Below are 25,131 nucleotides of genomic sequence, written 5' to 3'. Positions count from 1 at the left end.
TTGAAAAGTCGTATGCTCGTTTAAACTAAATATTCGTAGCTTATTTTTGCTAATTATGAATTCCGTTAGTGGAAATCACACATATTTAGTTGTGTTATGCAGTTCAAGGCCAATTAAACTATGATTAACAAGTAAAACAGATGGAATGACATCACAAAGTATCTGAAAGCAGAAGGTGGCACGGGTAAAACTGGTTTGCATGTCTGGCTCACACATACATCTGTGGACCCAGGTTAAGATCCAGCCTCACTGGTATGGAGTTTGCATGTTCTCCCAGTGCTTCTGTGGGTTTTATTCAGGTTCCCACATCCCCAAAACATGTAGGGAAGCTTAATCGAAGACAATAAATTGCCCGTAGGTGTGAATGTGATTGTGTTATGCAATTTGAACAATTAATTTGCGACATGGTTGAACATTAAACGGTATCAGAATTAGATACATGGTCAAGATGTTTGCTTTGGAGGATCCAGGCTATGTAATTTAAGCAGTGCATATAATCAAAGTGGAAAATAAGCAAATATTTGTTTCTTGAAAATGCACAGCAAAAAATTTACAGTATTTCTCAAATGCTAAAAAACAAAAACCTATTTTCTGAACATTGAATTTATCACACTTATTGTGGGATCCTAAGCACCTTTCATCTAATTACAGTACAAATAACGTGCAAGCATATTTTTATACACTGGTTGCACTTTGATGCACTTTTCTTGCATCATGGTAGGCAAAGGTGGAAAAGTGTATCTCAATTAAAGCACAGACCTCTAAATATAAACACAGCAACTCAAAATTGATCACACTTGTAGATATTGATTTGAAGAAACCGATACGAGGCAGTTCAGGGAGCCTTGGTTGTTGAAATTTCTCTCGGCATAGAGACAATTGCGGAGACAGGAAGAGTAAGAGCAAAATGTGGTCGAGGAGGAAGAGGCGGGAGAAAATATAAGACAAAGAACAATTACATATTTCAGATGAAATACTGGCAACTTTTGTAAGTCATGTTCTTGTCCGCAGTTTGACAATGAGGAAAGCAGAAAGGCTGCGACTGTAGCCTAACCCAAGCATGTTCTTTGTGCTCACCATACTCTGAATACAGAAATGCGACCGGGTACCGTAGTTTTCGCACTATAAGGCGCACCACATTATAAGGCGCACCTTCTTAAGACTTTTTTCATATGTAAGGTGCACCGTATTATAAGGCGCCTTGAATAGACGCTACAGTAGAGGCTGGGGTTACGTTATGCATCCATTAGATGGAACTGCACTAAAGGCTCAATATATGAGGCGCACCGGATTATAAGGCGCACAGTCAGCTTTTGAGAAAATTAAAGGCTTTTAGGTGCACCTTATAGTGCGGAAAATACGGTATTTGCTTTTTTCATACTACTCACATTTACACTTTGGCACCACACAGTGCTGTACACGCAGTAAACAGATCTTCCAACAGATCCACTGCCCGTTATCCTTGGAGAAGAGTATTTCTAGTCTATCTTATCTACTTTTGTTCTACTATGAGTGCCGAAGAAAAGAAACATTTATAAAGTACATAATAAAGGTTATTTATACAGATTTATAATTAGCTGGGAGAGGTTCCAGCACTCCTGCGAGTCTTGTGAGGAGCGGCATGGAAAATAGATGGATGGACACTGTAAACTGATCATTTTGTTTTCCTTTTTTCTTTGTTCTGTGTCTGTTCAATGGTTTTTTTTTTTTCTTTTTGAGTGACTCGAGGTTTGTTCTGAGGCAACAGTTTTTGTTCTGCAGGAAGTCAGTCAGTGGTTTTGTGAATATAGTGAGAAGTTTTAGATTTGTTTAAGGTTTCGAGAAAATGGGTCGTGATTTCAAGATCTGTGTTTTAGCAATTGTGAAAAACTAACAAGGCAGTTGCCCTACACAACTGTGTTGTCGCTCGGAATTACGTAATCTAACAGGTTGTTTTAAAACAAAATGTGTTCTTCCTGCGATTCATCAAGCATTTTAATTAATTTCCGGTAGAAGACTTGAATTACCGACTGCCAATCTTTTTCAATTTTAATTAACCACAGTTATAGGAGAGTGGGAAGTCGAGGAAGGTGGATGATGGGTGAAAGAGAGAGAGATGGAGAGAGAGAAAGAGAGCATGAATGCGGATCTTTAGTGAGCGTCAGCTGCTTTCATTTTTTTTCTTGTGAGAGCAATCACACTTGAAAAGTGTATAAGTAAAAAAAGCTTTTGTTATGTTAAACTTAAAACAAAGGATTTATTGGTTCCACAATTAAGTGAGACAATCGGCAATGACCAAGTAAAACTCTATATTCAGTAATAGCAGAAATAAACTACATAACTTCTAGACTTATTCATTTTTAGGTAATTATTATATCACGCAAGTAATCATACATCATAATATTGCAGTTTTCATGTCTTAAATGATGAATTGTATGTTTATCCATTTTGTGTTTCACACTATTTTTCCCTATTTGTTGACTACATGACAAATATTTATTTCAGGGACTATGAAATATTCAAAACAATTTAACTCACAGTAGTAGACGCCTATTAATGATACCAGAACGGTAAAAAGAATGGAATATATAAATATAAATTCGATACTAAATTTCACGAAACATGCAGCTGCACCCTGGTCACTTTTTAATCAGTATAGTGTCATATATTAAGTTCCCTAATAACATTCAAATAATGAGATATTGATTTGAGCATTAGCAGCAGGCTAAATTTGACATTGGAACATGGAAGATTAAATACCAGTTGGCACTATTCACAATGGAATTAATTAAAAAACTAATTCAAACAAAGTACTGCAGATGTTTTCAGAGAACACTTTTCATCCTTAAATGCAATTAAAGTTTTTTCATTGATTGCCTGCCAAGCTCTGTATTTCATGATGTGATAAAAAAAAAAAAAAAAAATGTATTGCTCTGGTATGTTCTGCCAAAAGGAAAAATTATTGTCTTGGGCTATTGTTGGTGCCACGGCAGCTATCAGTGAACATCTCACCTTTTACACTCTAATCCCGGAACCGCTCAACCTCCTCGGTGTCAGCGGTGAGCTCCGTTACGCAAGCAGACTTGTGGTGTGTTCGGAGCCAAGTCCTCCCAGCTCTGGGGATGTGCCGAGCAGCCCTTTATCTTTCACACACAGTCGCACTGGTTCACCTCCTCAGGGCCGTTGCCACTGGAAGCAAGTGAAATAGGAGTAATTTAATTACAATGATGTATGGTTATTTTGGACAAAAAGCAACAAACGGCCTCATTTTACCTCTATGACTCAATACATTTTAATAAAATAAAGTGTCCTTTGGGTTGGTTGCTCATAATATTTTTCGCTCTCTCTACATATATAATATCCATCTGTTTTCTTAGCCGCTTATCCTCACAAGGGTCGCTGGAGTCCTGAAGCCTATCCCAGCTATCGTCGGACTGGCAGCGGGGGTAGACCCTGAACTGGTTGCCAGCCAATCGCAGGACATATCAGCGGTGAGCGGTGACCGTTTACAGTGGTCATGCTGCAGTGACAAACATGCGAGCGGCAGCTAGGGCGCGAGCTGAAAACGTTTCCATCCATCCATTTTCTTGTGCCGCTTATCCTAACAAGGGTCACGGGGAGTGCTGGAGCCTATCCCAGCTGTCAACAAGCAAGGGTACATCCTGAACTGGTTGCCAGTCAATCGCAGGGCACAGAGAGAGAGAACAGTCGCACTCATAATCACACCTCGGTGTCCAATTAATGTTGCATGTTTTTGGGATGTGGGAGGAAACCGGAGTGCCCGGAGAAAACCCACACAGGCACGGGGAGAACATGCAAACTCCACACAGGCGAGGCCGGGATCGAATCTGGGACCTCAGAACTGTGAGGGCAAAGCTTTACCAGCTCATCCACAAAAATTTTATGGTATTTAATTATTAAGAAAAAAACACATGGTAGCTTTTTTTTTTTTTTTTTTTTTAACTAATACATCGACTTGATTTTGATAGACGCACTCACACTTGCCCAATACTAACAATAACATGTAGGTATAAAGTTAAAGCAGACATATTCATATTCAGGACTGACGCAGGTGGATGCACACACAATGTTATGTAACCAGCTCCGTGATCAGTGAAATGACATAATCACATGCCCACGAATTTGCCAATACTAATGAATACACCAACATATTTGATAAGCGCAGTTACAGGACAAACACACTCAATCATAAATCAATGTCCTACCTTGTGAATTCCATCCTAGGTGCCTTTTAGGTAAACTTCACGATGTGTTTGTCATAGAAGCTTCCATCTGACTTGATCTTCTCGAGCATCCCGGGTCCAGTAGACATCATGGCAGGGCCAAACAATTTCTGCTGTCCCACGGCATTGCGCTAATCCATTTTGGTCCAGAGAATGTTCTTTTCCACCGATGCAGTGGCGGATGGCAAAGTGCGGAACAGCTCACACAGTTTGTAAACTCGTGGCGTAGTTTCGCACAAGCCATTTGAGCGCACGAAACGAGTGAATTCCGAAATGTTTCACCACACGAAATGTGAGCGGGGATGCACGCTCGTGCTTGCTCAAAGCCGCGTGAAGGTTGTTTAAATCATCATAACCTGCCGTAGTCCAGATTATGTGTTCCGTGGGGGGGGGCAAACGGGAACGTTTGCTAACCTGTGGACAGCCAGCTACCTTTTTATGCTTCTCGTACGTGATGGCTTGAAAGTGACAAATTCGTCTCCGTTTTCGTGATGACAACTTCAGGAGTAAGCTGACCACTTGCAATGATATTGTTCTTTTCCTCAAAAGTTCTCCGGGAAAACCACACTGAAATTAAAGACTGAATTGGACGAATTTCACTCATTGAGACTCTGCAATGAACCGAACCACTGAATATTTGCAGGTGGACAGTTCTAATAAGCCTAATAAGCGCATGCGCGTTGGTAGATAAACTGCTTTACTGACATTTTTTTTTTTTTTTTTTTGTTACTCAAAATGCGCACGTAGTCTTAAACAGCCTCTTGGAACTTATTAACTCATTGCGCACATGCTCTACAAGCTCCCGGCTTTCCATTTTATCTCAAGGAAAACTGGACAAATTAGACGGGAATTTAAGACCAAAACAGTAGAAATAAGGTATTGTATATTTGAGGACACACACATTATCACGAACCAACGCTGCACGGGCGGAACCAAATGCAGGACTCCAAGACGCGGACATGATGTTCAATGTTTTTTTTAATTATTATTATTATAAAGTAAAGTTGTGCACGACAACACAGTCAAAAAAACAATCTCCAATAACTATGTGACAACTAAAGAGCATAACAAAAGGGTGACTGGATTATAATGGCGCAGTGGAGGAGTAACCCTGGATGCGGGAAATCATCTCATCACAGTGCCTCATGAGAAACAGCTGTGTAATAGATGAAACCGCTCAGAGCGGTGGCCAGGCCACGCCCTTCTTGACCGTGACACTTGCACATGACACACATATATCCACTCATCCATTTTCTTAGCCGCTTATCCTCACGCGGGTCACGGGGAGTGCCGGATCCCAGCTGTCAACGTGCAGGAGGCAGGGTACATTGTGAACTGGATGCCAGCCAATCGCAGGGCACATGGAGACAGGCAACAGTCACACTCGCAATCACAGCTAGGGGCAATTTATTGTCTCTAATTGATGCATATTTTTGGTATGTGGGAGAAAACCGTAGTGCCCGGAGAAAACTCGCGCAAAGTACTAGTAAAGTAAAGTAGTTAAAAAAAAAACCAAGTAACACTGTTGCAGAAGTGAAGGCAAAGAGAAGCAATTCATACACAAGTGAATAAAGGGACAACTTTATTTGCTGTACATATTTTTTGTCATTAATTACAAATACAAGCTCATGATTACGCTGCATTCCATCAAAATGCATGTGGCACTTTCTGAAATAACGGCATTATTTTCAACCAGTTTTACAAAGACGTTGACGCTGTGATGAAAGCAGTCTTTAGCAGAAGAGCCTCTATTTTTGTCTGACACTTTCGCTCGTCATTTACAAACTGTGTTTCCAAACTACCCGATCATCCGGGGGGCCCAAAGTAATGCGCCCGGCGCTTCTCAGCATTTGTTGAGCACTCCGCGACATTTATTCGTCTCTCTGTGCTTTATACCGCATTCCACTTAATCATGACCTCAGGCTTTTACTACCTTCTTTTCATCCCCTTATTGCCATCTGGCACCCGTGGTTAAATTATTTCCTTTGTAAGTGGATGGCGCGCATAGCACCAGCAGGTACGACGCCCGTTTTCCCAGAACCGGTAAGGTGCGCAATCTCTGCTAATGTAAATGAATTACGCTACATGGGAGCGGGTTCTTCGAGGGGACCGGCAAATCCCTCCTCATCGATGTCTTCAAGCAGCGAAGTAGAAATATGGAGCCAATTACCGTGCGAGTATTGATACAAGGATCTCCAAAAGGCTATCGTGCGTAAAATAAAGTTAATTGCATTTCTGCAGGTATTTGTCAAGAGATACAGATTAGAATTATTTTTTTAATAGTTGTGGTGTTAATGAAGTATTATGATTTGCTGAGATTAAGACAGTGGTTGTTGCTGAAACGACAAGTCGGAAGTTGTTTAGAACCCTCAAGGTTCTAGTGAATAAAAGTACATAGTGTAAGCGTGACATGTAGCTTTTTAAAATATTATCTATATTTACAATAATCTTTTGACATACTACTATTTCACTGTGCTGCTCCCGGATATTGACAATCAAGGCATGTATTTGCTCCATCAGAGTGGAATAAATAGATTCAGATTACATTACAATGCTTACATTTTTAAATATCATTTTAATGCTGTTGTGTGCTTGGTGGAACATCATTTCACAAGCCGAGGAACATAAAATATCAAATTGTACAATGCACATAACAAATGCCAACATTTCGTTCTGGCTCAGATGATGTGATGGGGTACACCCTGCGTAATGGATCAAACACAAATTCCAATCCAGTGAGCCTAGTTCCAAAAAAAAAAAAAAAAAAAAAGGATCATGTATCATATTGTTATGAATTACACTTAAATGTGTGAAACAAGGCGGCACGGTGAATCAGATGGTAAAGTGTTGGCCTCACACTTCTGAGGACCCGGGTTCGATCCCAGCCCCGCCTGTGTGGAGTTTGCAAGTTTTCCCCGTGCCGCGGGTTTTCTCCGGGCACTCTGGGTTCCTCCCACATCACAAAAACATGCAACGTTAATTTAGACACTCTAAATTGCCCCTAGGTGTGATTGTGTCTTTCTCCATGTGCACTGCGATTGGCTGGTGACCATTTCAGGGTGTACCCCACCTCCTGCCCATTGACAGCTGGGATAGGCTTTAGCACTCCTCCCGACCCTTGTGAGGATAAGCGATGAAGAAAATGGGTGGATGGATAAATTGCCCTTAGGCGTGATTCTGAGTGCAACTGCTGTCTGTCTCCATGTGCACTGCGATTGGCTGGCAACCAGTTCAGGGTGTACCCCGCCTCCTGCCAGTTGACAGCTGCGATAGGCTCCAGCACTCCCCGCGACCCTCGTGAGGATAAGCAGTGAAGAAAATGGATGGATGGATAAATTGCCCCTAGGTGTGATTGTGACTTTGACTGTTGTCTGTCTCCATGTGCCCTGCGATTGGGTGGCGACCAGTTCAGGGTGTACCCCGCTTCCTGCCCGTTGACAACTGGGATAGGCTCCAGCACTGCCCGTGACCCTCGTGAGGATAAGCAGTGAAGAAATTGGATGGATTAATGTGTGAAACAAGGGATTTTTATGAATGGCTAATTACCATTTGCATCAAGTTCTATATTTAAGGACCAATTCAATCTCACCCAGTTTAGCCAAAGATGTTCATATAAAAATAAATAAATAAATAAAACAAATATGAAGCGCTTGCCAGCAGTCAGGTTACTTTGCATAAAAAATGAAAGCGGCAAGCAAGTTTGGCCGGCTCTTGTCTGGGCAACAGAATAGACCTCGGCTCATTATTTAGTTCGCTGTCTCTGGTTTGTTCACAACTCATTTGATGAATGTTTGGCCACTCACAGCGTTACATGCACGCACAATGCATGCACCCTTTTTCGGCTTTCCGTGCCAATCGCCTCGCAATCAGCGCGTTTGCCCGCATCCCATGATTAATCTTAATCTTTTTGAGATTTCTCTGGACATGTTGGTGTGCATTGTGTCGTTTGTGCTCCACGGCGACTTGTTTTCTTGGCCGAGGCTTCAAAGTTGTTGTGAAATGGGTTTAATCTCGGGATCTGGAGGAGCAACCGCAGCGCTTCCGAGCCAACATTCGTTCCTTGCTTCCTGTGGCACATTCGGTGGAGGACACTCGAGACGCTTCTTTCCCAAAGCTATTCGACGGCGGGACTATGACGGATCTCCGTACGCCTGACCTCGTTTTACCCCTTGCATACCTCTCATCCCTGTACAATGAAGTCAGTTAGCTCACTTTACTCTGCATCTACAATTTTGCACTCTTCCCCCCCCCCCCCCAGTGCTCTGAATGAATTTGGTTTGGTTATTAGATTTAGAATTAGATTTTTGTATTTGCAGGAAAGAGTCACAACTGTATTTTTACAAAAAATTATATTCTGTTTCATTTTATAGAAAGGTCTCTTTTTGGACTTATTGGGCAAAATCTATGAGGTCAGGACCACAATTTTGTTCTCGCATAAATGTGTGCTGGTATGACAAATCAATGAATCATTGAATTTTTGAACAGAGTCAACAAACAAGTTTGATGCCTTTCTTTTTGTAAGTAAAGCATCAATTCAAATTGGAACAGCAAATGTTGAAAAATATCCATCCATTTTCTTTGCCGCTTATCCTCACAAGGAGGCGCCTACCCCAGCTGTCAACGTCCAGGTTGCCAGCCAATGGCAGGGTCCATAGAGACAAACAGTTGTGCTCACAATCACACCGAGGGGCAATTTAGAGTGTCCAATTAATGTTGCATGTTTTTGGGGGTGTGGGAGGAAACCGGAGTGCCCGGAGAAAACCCACGCAGGCACGGGAAGAACATGGAAACTCCACACAGGCGGGGCCGGGATCGAACCCAGGGTCCTCAGAACTGTGAGGCCAACGCTTTACCAGCTGAGCCACCGTGGCGCCCTGATGAAAAATATTTAATCTTAATTTTTTTATCCAGAAAATATAAGTCTATAAACAGTGAAAGCAATTTCTGTGAAACATTGTTGGTTTGGTCTTCAGCCATGCTTTCATTTTCCTCCATGCAATTTTTCTTCTTTGTATCGTCGTATGATTCAACCTTTGCATGTTAAATCCTTCGTGTACTACTTGACGTTTTAAATCAAGTACCATGTATGTTAAATAGGTCTTGCTTCCAAGTAATATAATATAGTTACGGTCAGCTCAATTTCAAATTGATTGAAAGTGGGGATCAACTCTGTGTTGCACCGGTCAAAAATAGTTTCGAATGCACTACATGGTAGACTCTTCAATCACCACAGTTTTGAAAGTATTCCCGCTACTTTTGGCTCCACAAAAAGATGTCTCCGTGTGTTGTAATGAGCGTGAGAGGACCCTTTCCTTAAAAGCATATCATTTCTGCCAAGAGTTGCTGACACGATGGAAATAGAAAATTCTTTCGGTAAGGGCACATTAATATGGACACTTGAATTTCTGTGGTGGTGCGTGGCTTCAACAATTACTGAAAAATTAGCATAGGACAAAAATATCTTCAGCATGCTCTGCTGTGCGCATACTAATAATAGTTGGTGGCCCAAGATATACTCCCTACTCATCTGAGAATTAAAATGAAAATAATTGCAATAGATTTCATAGTCCAAACAATCTTGTGACCTCAATAGATTGTTAGATTTCAGCAACTCATTAGGAAGTACGTTCTTTTCTTACCATGCATCCCATTAACATGCGCTGTCACAATCTGGTGACTTTGTTTGGATTAAATGAAGTTTTTACTCCATGTATTCCCTGTGTCCTTTATATCATGTCTTTCTCATTTGGTTTTCACTTCCACCTGTTCTTGAGAGCTCAGTTCCTCGTGTCAACCAATCAGCTTCATCCATCCACTCTGTCCGTCCAGGTGAGCCCGATTGTCTCATCAGCGGTGATGCCAAACATGTGCCATTTTAAGTAACAGAAAAGGTATTCCCAGGAAAGTAATTAGATTACAGTTACTTCTACTTTTCCATACCTCTCACCAAACAGTAATTTGTAGCTGTTCAAACAATGACCAGTCCACGTGATGATGATTTTATGTTTGTTTGTTTTTGAGAATGGTGTGCTTGTTTATATTCAAGTACTTGCTGTACTTTGCTGGCATGTCAGTCTGGACCTTGTTGAGGGCAGCCCCGTGGAGGCAGCTGGTAAAGCGTTGCCCTCACAGTTCTGAGGTCCAAGCTTCAATCCCGGACCTGCCTGTGTGCAGTTTGCATGTTCTCCCCGTACCTGCGTGGGTTTTTTCTGGGCACTCCGGTTTCCTCCCACATCCCAAAAACTTGCAACATTAATTGGAGACTCTAAATTGCCTCGAGGTGTGATTGTGAGAGTGGCTGTTTGTCTCTATGTGCCCTGCGATTGGCTGGCAACCAGTTCAGGGTGTACCCCGCCTCCTGCCCGTTGGCCGCTGGGACAGGCTCCAGCACTCCTGCGACCCTAGTGAGGATAAGCCGCTAAGAATATGGATGGATGGTTCATGTTGATGACATGTGTAACTTGTTTGGTGTCTATTACCATGTAATGGTTATGGTTAAGCATTTTTTTCTGTCCTGTGATCAGTGATATTTCTGCTGCTTGGCAGATGCCCAAAGTAACTAAAAGGTTACCTGTTTTTTTTTTACTTTTGAAATCAGGTAGTCAGCAAAATAACTAAGTTACTTTTAACCACGAGTAATTAGTAAAGAGGCAGTATGGTGGATCAGCTGCAAAATGTTGGCCTCACAGTTCTGAGGTCCCGGGTTCAATCCCGGATCCGCCTGTGTGGAGTTTGCATGTTCTCCCTGTGCCTGCGTGGGGTTTCTCCGGGCACTCCGGTTTCCTCCCACATCCCAAACACTTGCGGCATTAATCAGACACTCTAAATTGCCCCTAGGTGTGATTGTGAGTGTGGCTGTTTGTCTCGATGTGACCTGTGATTGGCTGGCAACCAGGTAAAGGGTGTACCCCACCTCCTGCCTGTTGACAGCTGGGACAGGCTCCAGCACTCCTGCGATCCTTATGAGGATAATCTACTAAGAAAATGGATGGATGGATGAATAATTAGTAAAGACAGTTATTTTTCAAGGTACCTGTGGCAAAACTGCTGGTCACTTTATTTGTATTTAGTCTCTGCTCCCTTGTTCTTGGGCCCACTATTTGCCTTAACACCAAAAAATTCACATTCTTAATAAACTTATTTGCACAGATTTTACATCTTGCACGTCTTATAAGGAATAGTCCCAGTTGTTTTGTTGTTCTAGTCTTGTTCTTCATTCTTGTTGCTATGTTGTTCCTTGTTCTGTTTGTCTAACCAGGACAGCACCGACTGCTGGGGGAAAATTCCTTGTGTTTTTACACACTTGGCCATTAAATCTAATTCTCATTCTGAAAAAAAATCCCATTTGTGACAGTAGGTGCAATTACTGCATTGGGTCGGGGTGACATATTTATTGGTTTGTCAATTTAATAATCATCAAACAGGAAAACACCTTTTAAAATAAATGTTTATTGTTTGTCCAACAAATTCATATATTCCGTTTTCTTTTATCACTCATCTATGTACATTATATGCCAATATGTTATTGTCGTGCAACTTATTGAATGATTATGTTTCCGAGAGAAAAATACATTTCTAATATGCTCAATACATTTGGAAAAACTATGCAAACTATGTAATGATGTGCAACACATAAGGTTACAAGAAGAGCTTATGAAGTTATTTTTCCATGTTAACAGGAGTGAAACAATATCACCCTCATCACATGTGCTGGTTTGATGAGGTATTGTATGTTTGGAAAAAAAAAAAAAACTCATCATGGGGAAGAGTGATGAGATGTAAATGAGTGGGCAGTAGATTAAGAACCCATAGCCATCTGTTTTCATACAGTCATACAGGCAAGCAGGGAGGCTAAGGAGACTGAAGACCTGCATGCATGCCTACATCCCTCGAGGGGAGACAAGCTGAGTCAGAAAGCGAGGGGGAGTGGGTACAAAAAAAAAAAAAAAAACATTGGCTGGCAGAACAAAGAGGAGGCTGTTCAGATAGTAGGATAGGCTGGCGGAAAAGGGAAGAGAGGGGCAGAGGAAAAAGATAGAAAATAATAGAGCAGTTGGGAGAAAAGCGAGGAAATCGGTGTAAAAAAAAAATTGCATTTTCCAATGTCAACTCATGCATACTGTACATTCATTATGTCTTCGATGGCAGCCTGGAAACAAAATGGCAATCAAGTTAGGGTTAGCAATCTTCTGCTGACCTGTTGAAATGGATTCCTCTGGTATTGATGACATGTTTAGTCCTAGTCTGAAAAACCTATAATGAGCCAGAGACAACAATTTTTTATTTGATCCTATTAGGGTAACAACTGCAAAGCTCCATTTGTGTGCAGAACAGAGATCGCATTTGTATTGGCATTGCATTCAAATGTGTTGTGTTCGTAACTGTACTTGAAACATTAGCCATTCTAAATTTTAAAGCTGGAATGAGTCGTGTAATCGAAATATATCATGACTTAGATGTATTTGGTATACAATCAGTGACAAATGCAAAATATAACAAGTTATACATGTATCGATATATATATATATATATATATATATAACACGTTTATAACACATTATACTCATCTTTTGTCTCTCATAACTTGAGAAAGTTAAGAAGATGCCTTACACTGCCATTATTTCCACAATTTTGCAGCCGGCATTTTCTTTTTGAGAAATCGCTTAGTTCTTTACTGTTCACAGGCCTACTGTTTGCATGCAATGGCTTCAAGGTTTTTTCTCGTCATTTTCTGGTAGTACATATGTTGCCATCTGGCTCTGTGAGTATATCTTTCAAAACAATATTCCCTACATGCAAGTATATAATCAATGTACGCGCTAATCAGACAATAAACCTCTGGCAAAATGCTTTGAGAATTAGATTCTTGACTCCAGTGTGAAATCGTGAATAATGATGTCAAAATGTATGTTCGTCACATAGGGAACGAAGCTTGTGAATCACGACTCCCTTTTCTCATGTGACCTAAAGTTATGATGTACAGCAATAATAGTCCGCAAATGTCAACAAACATGTCATTCCAAATGAGCTCTCATGGCTTTATTTATTTTTTTCCTTTTTAACTACTCATGATGGGGTATCGTGTTATAATACACACTTCAAGGTTTCTCTTTAGTTTCAATTTACCTCAACACAATTCCCTGACACCAAGATGCCCATGGAAACAATGCTAATATTATAATAATATAATATTAGCTAAGGGGTTTTGGAGTGATTACAAAACAGCAATAAGATCCAAGTGTAAAGTATTTATTCATTTTCAGTGGCAGAACCTGGTCGAGTGGATGAAAAGTGTCCAGTTGCCAAAACTGGCAACCGCCTTTCAAATTCCAAAAGCATCTCAAAGTCGGTCTACAATCGTTCTTTTATCACTTTATATTGAAGTCAGGACAGCTGCGTATGTATGCGAGAGCTCATCAGTAGCACAATAAAAAATAAAGCATGTTCCTATCAGCTTTTTTCATTGTAACAGACGCTTGATTACTTGTACTTGGGAGAAAAGATTAGCGAATGTGAGTCAAAATAGGTTTATTGATTCATAAGTAACGCTTGCACAATCACTGAAGCTTGAACGTTTTCAGAAAGAAGACGGCATCTTTCGAGAACATCACTGTTGTGTTATAGGGACCAAAGACACATCAGTAGATGAATTGTCTGAGAAAATGGCCAGGCAAAACCGTCTCGTTCAGGTTGGAACGAACGCATTGGCCCCGCCTGCACCCGTGGCCGGGCGAGCTCTCATGACTTGGCTCTGGCTGACCTCAACCAGAACTCTATTTCCAGATCTACTGGCCCAGATGATGACTTTTACCACTTCAGTGGACACAGTCACAAATATAGCAAGTCAGAATGTGTAAGCAGGAGCGGCGGCAGGAGTGGTACCAGTGGCACTAGGTAGAGTGTTGAGGAAAAGGAGAGGACAAGAGGCAGTTGAGCAGAATGAGTCACTGCCAGCGAGAGCTCTCCATCTGGTCAGTCAACTGAGATTGCAGCGTTTCACATTTAATCATTTTATCCCGGTGCAAATAACTGCTCTATGTCCTCATTGGGCAGCTCGTCTATGTGGAGAGAAAATCAAACTCAAAAACAACAGGGTTCAGGATCATCTTCAATTCTGAAATTGAACATTTTGCTGGGCAGACGCAAGTATGTCAGTTACAATTTTACCACAACAGTGACCACCACAGCCAGATAAGGATCAGAAGAAGTAAATATGGATTATTGTCTCAAGCAATAGATTGAATGTGGCACGAACTCCAGCCATGGCATGGTCATGTATCATTATAATCAACTTAAGGGCCACTAACGGGGCTTTGATATAGTCATGCCCCCTCTGTTGTTAATGTAATACTGTTTTAAAAAAGTTCAAATAAAATTGTTTTCCTAATGTAAACAACCAGGAATTGCATGTGATAATCTGGCACACAGCGCGGCATTACGCAAGACTGCACCATTTATTCACTTGACAGTAAAAGTAGAAGCTGAAAGTCGAATCCTCAGATGTGTCTAATAAAAACGAAACTAATTTGAACTGATTCAATGTCCCACCAACTCTTAACCATTTCTCAGAACACAAAAACATGATTTTGTTTGAACAGCATGATTTTTAATACATACTTTCCAATTAGTTTTTGATAAATTGGACTCTAAGTCAAAAACGTTATCAATTTTGTATGATTTTTAAAAAGAGACAAAAATATAATTAGAACACTGTTGTTTGACTCTACATCAGTCACACATTTGGAACTGCCTTTTTATGTTTTTCCCCAGAGTGGGGAATCTAAACCACCTGAGCCACACACAGCCTGAGAGTATTTGATGCATTGTGCAATGCAGTTTTAAAAACAAATATCATGATGCTTTGAAATATGAACTGACCGACTTATAATTTATTTCTTTTTTGTTTAGAGAAGAGTTGTCATTTGACCGATTTCTTGGCTTTGATTTGTGAGTTCAAACTGGAGGTAGGAACACAGAAGGGCGGCAGTGAACTCACTTCAAAATACTGTTGCAGCATTTTGGCAAATAGTGAATAATTATTAAAAAAACGAGACTTCAAACTGCTTAATGTCACTCCACTTGTTCATGTCAAAATAAATAGAAATAGAATGAAACTTTGTGTATTTGAAACAATGCTACCTTAGCCTTTCAATTAGCCTCTACACTGCAATTCTTTAACCGTTTCTAATGAATTGAAAACAAACAGTGATGCAACAGCATATTCTTTAACAATGTAATAGTACTGACATTTAAATATTCTTTACCGTATGCATATACCAACTAGTATTAATGCTGTACTGATGTGCTGACGTTCATGACTAATGTTGGGTTTCCAAATCAGATTGTCTGCGTACTGCTGAACTTTGGCCAGTTGCTTTCTCTACATTGCAACATTCTTTCACATCTATACCAATAATCTTAATGATTCCCACAGATAATTTAAGATTATTTCATCTATGTAAGGTCATCTTAGTCCCTTGTGTTGAAAGTCATGAAAAATCAATACATGGAAACTGAGTGACTGGATTGTGGCATAATTCAGAAAATTATCGGTTTTTTTTTTTTCTTTTGTTGCCCATCATGTCACAGGCAATGTCACTTGAGTGGGTAGCTGACAAAAGTGATGTCTGTCCTGCACCCAGAGCCCTGCAGGACAGACTTGATTCTGGTGCAACAGCTCACTATGCATATTATTTTATGCAAAGACTGTTATGAGGCAATAGGAATAAAAGTGTGTCACCGTGCTGAGTGTGGGAGACATTCGTATTTTATTGAATTAGTTAAGATACATTATTTCACTTAAACGTGTATAGCTAAACTTCAAGGTCACACAAAAAATACCCATCGACAGATTCATCGTGTACTATGGATGTGGTTGGTCTAATTAAAAACTAAATAATAAAATGTGAAAACAGGTCCAGTTGGTGTCTTACAATAATACAATTATAAAAGATTCTATTTTATCTGAGGATTTAATGACGCAAGTTCTTAGCATTATTCCTCATCTCCAACTGGTGGCAAAGTAATAAAGTAGAGTCATGTAGTCATGTTGATTTGTAAATTGGTTTTCTGACTGAGTTTCATATTCAGTAGAAACATAAATTTCAAAACTAAGATGGCTGTTATCCACACTGGGTGTGACTTGCTTGCTGAGTGCTGGTCAGAGATTGATAGATCAGGATTGATCCTCAGGTCCAGTGGCTAGGACTGGAAATGAGGCGGTCCTTGTCTCAATGGTAGGTGATTTCAGTGCTCGGAAATTTAGCAGACTTTATCAGGGAACGTTCAGCTGGGTTTATCTGAAGAAACAGTCTCTTGCCTGAGGGAGTTTATGTCATCTGTGTCACCTGACGTGGGCTAGACTATTTGGATTGGGACTCATTCCAGTTATAGCTTGGATGGCAGAACCCAACCAATGAAGTTGGAACATTGTGTTAAACTTAAATAAAAACATACAATGATTTGCAAATCATGTTCAACATGTACTTAATTCAAAGGCAAGATATTTAATGTTCAAACTGATAAACTTGATTGTTTTTAGCAAATTATTATTAACTTGGAATTTATGGCTGCAACAGGTTTCAAAAAAGCAGGGACAGAATCATTTTACCACTGGGTTGTGTCACCTTCTCTTTTATCGATATAAAATAAATTCTTGTGAACTGAGGTCAGCTGAGGTGGTTCGGGCATCTGTTCAGGATTCCTAAAGGACGAGGTGTTCCAGGAGGAGACCCCCGGGATGCCCCAGGTCATGCTGGAGAGCATACGTCTCTCGGTTTACTTGGGAATGCCTCGGCATCCCCTCAGAAGAACTGGAGGAAGTGGTTCTTGCCCTTGTGATCTGACCTCAGATAAATGGAAGAAAATGTATGGATGAGGGGCACCCTTATTTGCAAACAATGGACCCTTCCGATGGCAACCTTAAGCTCCGCCCCGTTAGCCATGTCCCACAAGCTTTCAACATGGCGATTGAAAATAACATGTTTGAAGTTAATTCTCTATCGTGTATTCCAGATAATATTGGGGTATGTTTTTTGCCAAATGGTTCAGACTTGTCCAAGAGAGTTCTACAGAAAGGTGTCAACTATTTCACGCAAGGATATGCACACGGATTTAAGATTTTGGACGGAGCAGGACGCAATGTCAAGAGTTACAGTGAAATGTTGGCGATCGATGCTAAAAAGTTTGATGAATCACAAACTTCATATTGAAATCCAACAGGATAAAATTGTGGAATTGTACTGCGCATGTAAAACAGGGTGAGTACTTTTTACTTGGAAAGATTACAGGTAATATCACTGTAGTCTTTATAACTGAGTGGATGTATTCATTTGACTTGGCTCGTTACCGAACTCAGCGCTCTGGACAAATAGACATTTCTCTTGCAAGACATCACACATTTATGCATCTCTAACCCGACTCTTCGGCATAAAACATTACACACTTCGTTCAGTATGTCAGTGATCCACTAACAAAGTAAAAGTTGTTCTCCTGCAATGTATAAAAGCACTGATAATAATTCGATCAAACTCAGAGAAAATACTTCTCTCTCACTTACCTTTGAACATGCAGCCATGTGTTTGTTGATATTGCCCACATTTAATTGTACGTGTGATCTTCCCGAGCCTTAATCCATTGTAGACACTTGATCAACTGTGTTTGAGGCTTTGGAAAATTAATCAACCGGGCCCCTTGTAACCTAGCAGGATATCTTTCATCAGAATTGCACGTTTCCCAAGCGCATCTGAGGACCATTTTCTTCGTAACTTTTCCAAGCGCACACTACTGACAACCGGCATTGCTTGTGGGACAATATGGCAAGAGGGGTTAAGACAATGAGGCTATCTGATTGGCTATTATTGTACGAGTGATTGACAGCTCGGAAAGGTATATTAGGTCCACAGACTTAATGCAATAATGCAATTGCAAAGCAGGCTTCACAAACACACACCAGTGAAAATAATGCCATCCTGTGTTTGATTCTCCCTAGCTGCATGTTAACTTTTTTTGAGGGAGGCAATCTAAGGAAAAGACACAACGTGATGCATGATAGCCAATTCTTTGACTAGCATCATTTGCTCAGAGGTCAGCCACCTTGGAAAGGCAATCTATGAGAAACCCCAATGCTGACCACACTCTAAAGTAAGTGCTTTTACCCCAGGGTTCCATTTTATCTTTGGGGGAGCTCAATAACTCGCCACCAGGGCCTAATTCATGCTGGATCCTACAGGACCCAGCAGATTGATTGGACCATTTGATTAGTACTCGCACCTCTTTCATGACTACTCCAAATTCTCCAAATACATCAAACAGTATTGCTTGTGCTTTTATTTCCCATTAAAGTTACTGGAAACGCACTCATATTTTAATTACTCACATGGCGCCACTGAAACTGGGCAGACTCAAGCAAATAAATCACAACTTTTGGCTCGATACCGTCTCCACCAATTGCATCCATCCAAAAACTGTAGGGAAGTGAGAGGTAGCTGCAAACCCTGAACAGATGTTTCCACATGCCTCCTTATCCTGCTGATTGAATGATGATTGTTCATTTTCTAATGCCCTCGAGCACTTGCAAGGAAAGGTTGGGCACCTACAGTCCATAGAATGGCACAATGCTTGCAATCTAACACAGTATAAATACTTCATCACTACACCAGAGTAGAATATGGTACTTGACTTTATCTGTATTTCAAGCAAGTTTTAACTTTTACTCCACTACTCATCCTGAATAAAGTGCATAATTTCATTCCAATCCTTTTTTTTATTTTCTTCTACTCTGTCTCTGTCTGTCTCTTTCTCTCTCTCTCTCTGTACCTTTCCAGTTCAAGGCCAGCAGACGTCACCATATTACACGATGACCAGACTACTTTTGCTCATTTCCTAACTCGCAGAAATGTAACTACATCAATGAAATCTGAAAAAAAAAAGTCCATCCAAACCTCTCCTTTACCACTTATCATCAGTAGAGTCCAGGGTGTGCTGGAAACAATCCCATCTGATTTTGGGCGAAAGCTGGATGACACCCTGCACTGGTCACCAGACAATTGCAGGGCACATACTGTACAGGTACAGTAGAAGCAAACAACCATTCACATTCACAATTAATAATAATTTAGTCTCCAAATAACCTAACAAACATGTTTTGGGAATATTTGGAGGGAGGTAGAATACTCGGGGGGAAAATCAGGATGGTTGGAACATACAAACTCCTCTCACGAAAGATGGAGCTGGGATTCAAACGCCCAACTATAGAAATAAAATTTAAAAAACTAAAATTTCAGTTGATTTAGTACTTGTCCTTTTCCATCCAATACTTATATGGATTTGATATCAGAATCACATGTCTTTTGATATAGATAGGTAGACCAAAACTGTTAATCATATAAAATTCCAGCATGTGAGTTGAACTTATACAAATCATAGTTTGTTAAGATACTTGTACTTTAATCACTTTCAGTAACTTTATCCCCAAAAAATGCAAACAACACAGCAGTGATCATTGCATCGATGTTAAGATGCAGTGACTTTGCTTTCTCGCCTTAAATACCAGAAAAATGATTTGTGTTGTCCTGGCTTGAATTACTAATTAAGCGCTGCTTACTCATGAGACATGTTCTATGTTTGCGCCTTGGAATTTTATCATGATGGCACCGAGCCTCACTTTATTGGCAATTTTGCCCTTGTTTATTGTGTACTAGGGGATGTACGTGTTGACTAATGGGATTTTTTTTCCCCCTACAAAACCTTTTTCACAGTGGCTAATATTTATTCTCACCTTTTTTCACATATTTAAAATTGTGATCGAACACCTCCATCTCAACACAGTGACTCTCGTCTGGCCTTGAACCTTCTAATGACCTTTAAGTCACACAATTTGCTTTTTTTCCCTTTTAATTTTTGTTTCCAACTTCCAAACAGGTTTTTGTTTTTGTTTTCAAAATTCAAATATACCGATATTTGTGGGGCACACCCTTAATTGATTGCCAGCCAATCACAGGGCACATCGAGACAAACAATCAAACATGCCAACTCCACACAGGCGGGGCTGGGATTTGAATCCCGGTCTTCAGAACTATGAGGCCAATGCTCTCACCAGCTGCACCAAGAGACAATTGAAAATCCAGTTTTATGCATTCAGTCACATATTTTTGAAAAATATTTTCATTTTTTTGATAAGAGCTTATTTACACAGTTAATCTTCAATTTATTGATTTTGCCAGTAATTTTGAGGTGAAATTATTGGTTTCTTAATGTGTCCCCCTTTGCCCAATAATACTAATATAATATTAACATATAATATAGATATAATACAACTACTACTAATAAAAAATAATATTTAAAAAATATAAGAATCATTCATTTAATTAAGAATGCTAAATATTAACATTTGAAGAGTTCGGACGCAAAAGCAGATATATCCATTTTTGTTGTTTCTGTAGATTACTTGATTTATTTATTATATAAATACATATATAAAATGGGTGGAACAGTGGATCAGCTGGTAAAAGCATTTGCCTCACAGTTCTGAGGACCCGGGTTCAATCCCGGCCTGTGGAGTTTGCATGTTCTCCCCATGCCTGCGTGGGTTTTCTCCGGGCACTCCGGTTTCCTCCCACATCCCAAAAACATGCAACATTAATTGGACACTCTAAATTCCCCATCGGTGTGATTGTGAGTGCAACTGTCTTCATGTGCCCTGCGATTGGCTGGCAACCAGTTCAGGGTGTGCACCGCCTCCTACCTGTTGACCACTGAGATAGGCTCCAGCACTCCCCACGACATTGGTGAGGATAAGCGTCAAAGAAAATGGATGGATGGATATAATGAAAGAATCTACCGAAACAACAAAAATGTCTGCTTTTGCATCTGAACTCTTCATTTCCTTTCCATTGAAACAGATTGAACTGGATTACATGAGATCCCAAGAGAAGGAAATTTTAATGCTGTATTGTGAACACTGCAAGGTACTATCTGGAACCCAATCAAATATTTCAAGATAAAACCTTGTGATACAATTTATCGTCAAGTCAGACATCAGTGTACTTCAAGAGATCAAGTATCAAAGGAGTAACTCCATGTGTTGTTTTCTTTCTCCTTGCCTTTTTTACGCTTGAAACTGACGTGAATTTTTATTTCTATTGTTTTTTTATGGGAGAAAAAAACATTTAAAATCTCCAGAAATTTGAATTTGATTTGTATCCTGGAATGAAGCGTGTCTGACGTTACTAACTAACTAGGAGAGAGAAAAAAAGTAACATTTGCAGTTCTACTGAAGTTATTGTAGTAAGGGGTCTGCAAATGCTCCTCGGTGACAAGGTCGGTTGACAGACATCAGTGAAAAGAGGTGGAAAGAAGTGACTTGAAAACTAGGAGATGCGGGGGTGCTGGGGTACCAACACTGATTTATTCAGGAGATCATTAGTTCAGACAGGTCCACGGCTCAGGGAACAGCGAGTTCACCCACATTGGGGCTCATTACACATTGACAGAAAACGGACCCGGCTGGGGCCAAAGTAGCAGTCATCAGGGTGACACTGAGTATCTTTACCGAGGCAGAATCTGAAAGGGCTTCCATCCACATACTCTCTCATCTGTCTGACTCAAACAATGTTCAATTGGTCTTCCTCCCATCCTTCCTATATTGGCCACAGCTTCTGATGGGATTTCAATGGCACAATGTTTTTTTTTCTTTTTTCTTTCGGTAAATGCATCCCTTAAGAAGAACTTAAAACAGTTAAAACAGGAAGTTCTGCTAAAGTTGCTAGCATTGGAGCCTATGTCATATAGAGAAAATGAATAAATTACCATAACCCAAGAATGCTCCCAAGGGTTTGCCTCGGCAGCAGAGACTTTTTTTTTTTTTTTTTTTTGTGAACTGTGTTTTTTTTGGCACAGCTCAAGGTGAGTTTGGGACGCTGGTCAACAGACTACCCATGTGGTGGGCCTTCTGTCTGGGAATTTATGTGTGAGTTATTGCCACATCCATAGCGACACAGCATGTACCTGAACAATAGCATCAGTCAAATGGTTAAAAGGAGCCAATTACAAAGGGCTACGTTGCCGATGGGAGGTGGGCCAATTAAGCTTCGAAAGCTGAGGGCACCGTGTGTGGAGGAAAAACTGGCAGGGCGTACCGGCCTTGTTAGCTAAATAGACCCGATGAAAGAGGGGTGGCGGGTGCTCCCTTAAGCCCACTCAAAAGCCACGCTGGGCAGTGTGTGAAGTAGCGTCCCAGAGCAACCAACATACGCACAACAGAGGCCTGCACTGGCGGCCCAAAGCTGCTTCACCTCTGCTTGAGAGCGACACGAGATTAGTCACGAGCCATTAAGTCATTGGAAATTGAGTCCCGTTAAACAAAAACATCTTTTCTCCTCCCTCTCATCTCCCCACCAGTTAAAGCCGAACTTCTCAAGGAAGTCTGATTCTCTGATCTATTATTCAACTTTTTTCCCATTTTAATGACTTCTAGTGAAGTAAAGAAAAAAAAAAAACCTCATTAAAACATGATCAGTCAAAAACAGATCATACCTAGCATAGGTAGGCACAAAAGGGTGGAAGTTAGGGAAACATTCGGTGCCGGTGAGTGGGAAATATTCGACAGCACTTCCTGCCACGCATCATATAATTCATTTAAAAGAAGGGATAAAAGAGTTATAAAAGATGCACTCGTACTTACAAGTTTTCTATCTTCTTTATTTCATTTCTTTCTAACCTCTAATAATTGACTCGAGACTCCAGACAACGACTTCAAGTGAAGTGACATCGTCACAAAGTTTGAAGGTCAAACAAAAATAGGTCATCTGTGTCACATATTTTGTTTTGGCGAGTACCAATGTAGTTGCTGCGAGTATGTGTGTTTCTATGGCAACTGACTGTCAGATATGCCACATGGAGCCCATCTCTGGAAGCATGAACATTAAAACATTACTGCAGGATAATGAAAAAAACATATGTGTATGGGGGGGCATTTTCAGGGTGTATATATTGTATAACAGCTTTTGAGTCATGCCAGTGGCCCCCATCCCCCCAAGTATTTTGATGGCAAATTTGCAACTGTAACCATAGTGCCATCGTCAAGCAGATGACTTTGTTGCTGATCATTGTCCAATTTATTTAAATCTAAAATATGGAAAAAAACAAATCAGGGTAATAGAGGCCAAATATTCGACTGTTGCAAGAGACGGAAAAGGTTTTTTATTGTAGTTTCATGGCAGTTAATAGGTCAAGCAAATTTGATGAACATATTTTAAAATTTCAACCTTCGCCGGCAGCTTAAAAATCGATTCCACACTTTAAAGGTCAAGTGTCATGAAATGGATGAGATGTCACGCTGTGGCGACCCCTAACGGGACAAGCCCAAAGAAACTTACTTTAATTAATGAAAAAGCGGCAGCCGGTATGGACCCATCCGCTTTTTCACCACAAAACATGATTTTGATGTATGTGGCTTTTTGTAACTCTCGCAATGAAAATCCTCAAGGGATTTGTTTTCAACAAGAATCAGGAAGTGACATTGGAGGCACTAGCACGCTCTGGCAGACTCGTTTCTTTCTATTAGTTTTACCTGCCGGAAGGTAGCTCGTTGTTCCTTCGTGTTAGCCAAAGTCCCGGCTCGTTGCATTGTTGGACATTGCTCGAACAACTGGGAGGATGGATTTACCCTTCATAAGTTTCCAAGAGGCCCGGTTCGTCGTGAAAAATGGGTTGCACGGGCGCAAAGGACGAGAGCTTTGTGGGTTCCGAAGGACAGGTAGGTGTGTGTATAGAGCTAATAAAAAAAAATGGCGACCACTTGGATGTCGAATGTCACTTCGGCAACTTTGAGAATGGATGACGTGCTCTCTGCTCATATTTATTTTATTTTATTATATCGTATGGACAATGAAGTGAATAATGTTATATTGTGGTGTTTACATAATTCACCCGCGGGACCTCGAGTTGGGGTGCGGGGTTCCGCACGGACTGTTTTTGTTGTTGCGCTTCCGGAGCAAAGGTTAACAGAGTTCCCGCCTTTATGCGAGTAGTTTGGTGATGTCGAACAATAAAGCAAGTTCTGTTTCTGTGTCCGACACTCCGCCTCCGACTCCTTTTCTCCGGCGCTACACTGGTGACCCCGACGTCAGTCCCGGCGTTTTCGAGACTGAAACGAACATGGCAACCGCCATCCTCAAATTGCCGGAGTTTTGGGAGACGTCCGCGGCAGCGTGGTTCGCACAGACGGAGGCTCAGTTCGCCCTCCGCGGGATCTCAGATGATTCCACGCGTTACTACCACGTTGTCTCAGCACTCGGGAGCTCAACGGCGACCAGAGCAGTGAACTTCATCACCTCTCCCCCGGCCCAAGATAAGTATGCTGGGATCAAGGCTCACCTTCTCAAGGTTTTTGAACTTTCACGGCCGGAACGTGCCCGACGTCTGTTGGCTATTAATGGACTGGGGGACAGCAAACCTTCCGAACTCATGGAAATGATGCTAAACCTGCTGGGCACGGAAGAGCCCAATTTCATTTTCATGGAACTGTTTCTCAGGCAAATGCCACCGCATGTTCAGACGGCGCTCGCGAACAGTACTATCACTGAGCCCCGGGCCCTGGCCGAGGAGGCCGACCGTTTCTTCCTGGCAACCCAGCGCTTCTCCCCTGAGACGCCGGCCGCGACGCGCAGTTACTCACCTTCGGGCGCGGAGGTGGCATCCAGCAGGGGCCCCTTCGGCACCGACGGCCGTGCTGGCACAGGCTTGTGCTACTTCCATGCCCGTTTCGGTGCGAAAGCGAAGAGGTGCCGCGCCCCTTGCATCTACGACGCGTCGGGAAACGCCAAAGCCCACGCTTCGCAGCGGCCGTGAGCGTGGGCGCGAAGAGCCGGCTGCTGTTCGTCAAGGACAACCTTTCCGGGCGCAAATT

The 25,131-nt window shown here is 41.2% G+C and overlaps 1 protein-coding gene across 5 annotated transcripts in view; it reads right to left on the bottom strand.

Moving 5' to 3' along the window:
* kirrel3b (kirre like nephrin family adhesion molecule 3b) overlaps positions 1–25,131 on the bottom strand; it is a 236,371-nt gene that overhangs the window by 204,488 nt on the left and 6,752 nt on the right. For 3 of the 5 annotated variants that reach the window (XM_061826863.1, XM_061826867.1, XM_061826866.1), the window contains exon 4: positions 2,992–3,168. The gene's annotated coding sequence lies outside the window, so the exon portion shown is untranslated. Of the gene's footprint in view, positions 1–2,991; positions 3,169–4,205; positions 4,916–9,862; positions 9,952–25,131 lie in introns of those variants that run through there. The other 2 variants (XM_061826865.1, XM_061826864.1) reach the window with 2 other exon arrangements.

The sequence above is a fragment of the Syngnathoides biaculeatus genome, chromosome 8, assembly GCF_019802595.1.
Source record: "Syngnathoides biaculeatus isolate LvHL_M chromosome 8, ASM1980259v1, whole genome shotgun sequence".
NCBI classification, from domain to species: domain Eukaryota; kingdom Metazoa; phylum Chordata; class Actinopteri; order Syngnathiformes; family Syngnathidae; genus Syngnathoides; species Syngnathoides biaculeatus.
The sequence above is the reverse complement of the archived record's forward strand: the minus strand, read 5'-3'. Positions and strand labels throughout refer to the sequence as shown.